Source organism: Scyliorhinus canicula, chromosome 10 (genome assembly GCF_902713615.1).
Source record: "Scyliorhinus canicula chromosome 10, sScyCan1.1, whole genome shotgun sequence".
Lineage (NCBI taxonomy): Eukaryota > Metazoa > Chordata > Chondrichthyes > Carcharhiniformes > Scyliorhinidae > Scyliorhinus > Scyliorhinus canicula.
In genome coordinates this window covers 191107455-191110440 of record NC_052155.1, presented here as the reverse complement: position 1 = coordinate 191110440, position 2986 = coordinate 191107455, and positions in this window count along the sequence as shown.

Genomic DNA, 2986 nt, shown 5'->3' with positions numbered 1-2986 from the left:
CAGGAATCACTGGAGGCAGGAAGGGTCCCAGAGGACTGGAAAGTGGCTAATGTAACACCCCTGTTTAAGAAAGGAGGGAGGCAGAAGATGGGAAATTATAGGTCGGTTAGCCTGACTTCGGTCAATGGTAAGATTTTTGAGCCCATTATTAAGGAGAGATTGCGGAGTACTTGGAAGTGCACGGTAAAATAGGACTGAGTCAGCACGGCTTCGTCAAGGGGAGGTCATGTCTGACAAATCTGTTAGAGTTCTTTGAAGAAGGAATAAGGAAGTTAGACAAAGGAGAACCAGTGGACGTGATTCATTTAGATTTCCAGAAGACCTTTGACAAGATGCCGCATAGGAGACTGTTAAATAAGTTCAGAGCCCATGGTGTTCAGGGTAAGATCCTGGCATGGATAGAGGATTGGCTGACTGGCAGAAGGCAGAGAGTAGGGATAAAGGGATCTGTCAGTCAGTCTTACATCTGTGGTGAAGCAAAATATTGGAAAGGGTTCTGAGAGATAGGATTTATGATTATTTGGAAAAACATAGTTTGATTAAAGATAGTCAGCATGGGGCTTTGTGAGGGGCTGGTCATGCCTCACTAGCCTCATTTGAATTATTTGAGGATGTGATGAGACACATTGATGAAGGTCGGGCAGTGGATGTGGTGTATATGGATTTCAGTAAGGCATTTGATAAGGTTCAGTAGTCACCTGGGGTGGCCACTGCCCAACACAAAATGGAAGATTGAAAGGAATGCAGGGAAAATGGACATGTTGGAAAGCAAGCAGCTTGCAAAGCGATTGTATAGTGGGACGACTGCAGAAACCAGTTTTGACTGTTGCAGAAACCAGACAGCACTGTGAAAAGAAACCAGTTAACATACTAATGAGGCAATACCGGGCGAGTCCCAGATACAATGGAAACAAGTTAAACACAGATCGATACATTCTATGGAAGGCCAGACCCTTTGGAGCCAGAGACGCCCAAAACAATAGGTCCCAAGAACCACCCTAGCGACCGAGGAACTGCCCCATGATTGGGGGGGGGTTCAAACATATCGATTGGGAAGAGCCCCAATCCATTCCAAGCAGGTAAGGGAGTCCGCCCAAAGGGGCGCGGACCCCCTGGGACCTATAAAAGAAAGGTCCCACACATGGTTCAGTCTCCTGTCTCCTGTCTCCTACTCCAGCCGTCGAGCAGTAGCCACCAACAAATAAGTGCCTAACGACGACCGCTACCAGAAATAGGCACTCCTGACCCCCTTTTCAATTGATAACAATCTGAAGTCTGCAGACCAGAGCAGAGCAAGAGGCCTTGTTCCCTGACCTCGCAGTTCCTTCGAGATAAGTATTAGTTGTTTAGCAGTAGGAATAAGTTTAATCCTTTAGCGTGTGCATGGGTAGTTATTATAATTGTATTATAATAAACTCTAGTTGTTTGGACTTACTAATTGGTGTACGGTTTTATTGCTTGGAACTTCACCTTGAAGCTTGTGGCGGTGTCTTAACGGCCCCTGGCAACTCCACAGCTTAGAACAAGAAACTGAGCCAAATTGAGTGTTAAGCACACTTACCCAGAACGAGCAACAGTTCCCCATGGTAGGCTCATTCAGAAAGTTAGGGGGCATGGGATACAGGGAAATTTGGCTGTCTGGATACAGAATTGGCTGGCCGAAAGAAGACAGCAAGTGGTAGTGAATGGAAAGTATTCCACCTGGAGGTCGGTGACCAGTGGTGTCCCGTAGGGATCTGTCTGGGACCTCTGCTCTTTGTGGTTTTTATAAATGACTTGGATGAGGAAGTGGAAGGGTGGGTTAGTAAGTTTGTCGATGACACGAAGGTTGGTGGAGTTGTAGATAGTGTTGAGGGCTGTTGCAGGTTACAACAGGACATCGACAGGATGCAGAGCTGGGCTGAGAAGTAGCAGATGGAGTTCAACCTAGATAAATATGAAGTGATTCATTTGGAAGGTTGAATTTGAATGCTGAATACAGGGTAAAAGGCAGGTTTCTTGGACGTGTGGAGGAACAAAGGCATCTTGGGGTCCATGTACATAGATCCCTCAAAGTTGCCAACCAGGTTGATAGGGTTGTTAAGAAGGCGTATGGTGTGTTGGCTTTCATTAACAGGGGGATTGAGTTTAAGAGCCACGAGGTTTTGCTGCAGCTTTATAAAACCTTAGTTAGACCACACTTGGAATATTGTGTCCAGTTCTGGTCGCTTCATTAGAGGAAGGATGTGGATGCTTTGGAGAGGGTACAGAGGAGATTTACCAGGATGCTGCCTGGACTAGAGGGTATGTCTTATGAAGAAAGAACATAAGAGCATAAGAACATAAGAACTAGGAGCAGGAGTAGGCCATCTGGCCCCTCGAGCCTGCTCCGCCATTCAATTAGATAATGGCTGATCTTTTGTGGACCCAGCTCCACTTTCCGGCCCGAACACCATAACCCTTAATCCCTTTATTCTTCAAAAAACTATCTATCTTTACCTTAAAAACATGTAATGAAGGAGCCTCAACTGCTTCACTGGGCAAGGAATTCCATAGATTCACAACCCTTTGGGTGAAGAAGTTCCTCCTAAACTCAGTCCTAAATCTACTTCCCCTTATTTTGAGGCTATGTCCCCTAGTTCTGCTGTCACCCCGCCAGTGGAAACAACCTGCCCGCATCTACCCTATCTATTCCCTTCATAATTTTAAATGTTTCTATAAGATCCCCCCCCTCATCCTTCTAAATTCCAACGAGTACAGTCCCAGTCTACTCAACCTCTCCTCATAATCCAACCCCTTCAGCTCTGGGATTAACCTAGTGATCTCCTCTGCACACCCTCCAGCGCCAGTACGTCCTTTCTCAAGTAAGGAGACCAAAACTGAACACAATACTCCAGGTGTGGCCTCACTAACACCTTATACAATTGCAACATAACCTCCCTAGTCTTAAACTCCATCCCTCTAGCAATGAAGGACAAAATTCCATTTGCCTTCTTAATCACATGTT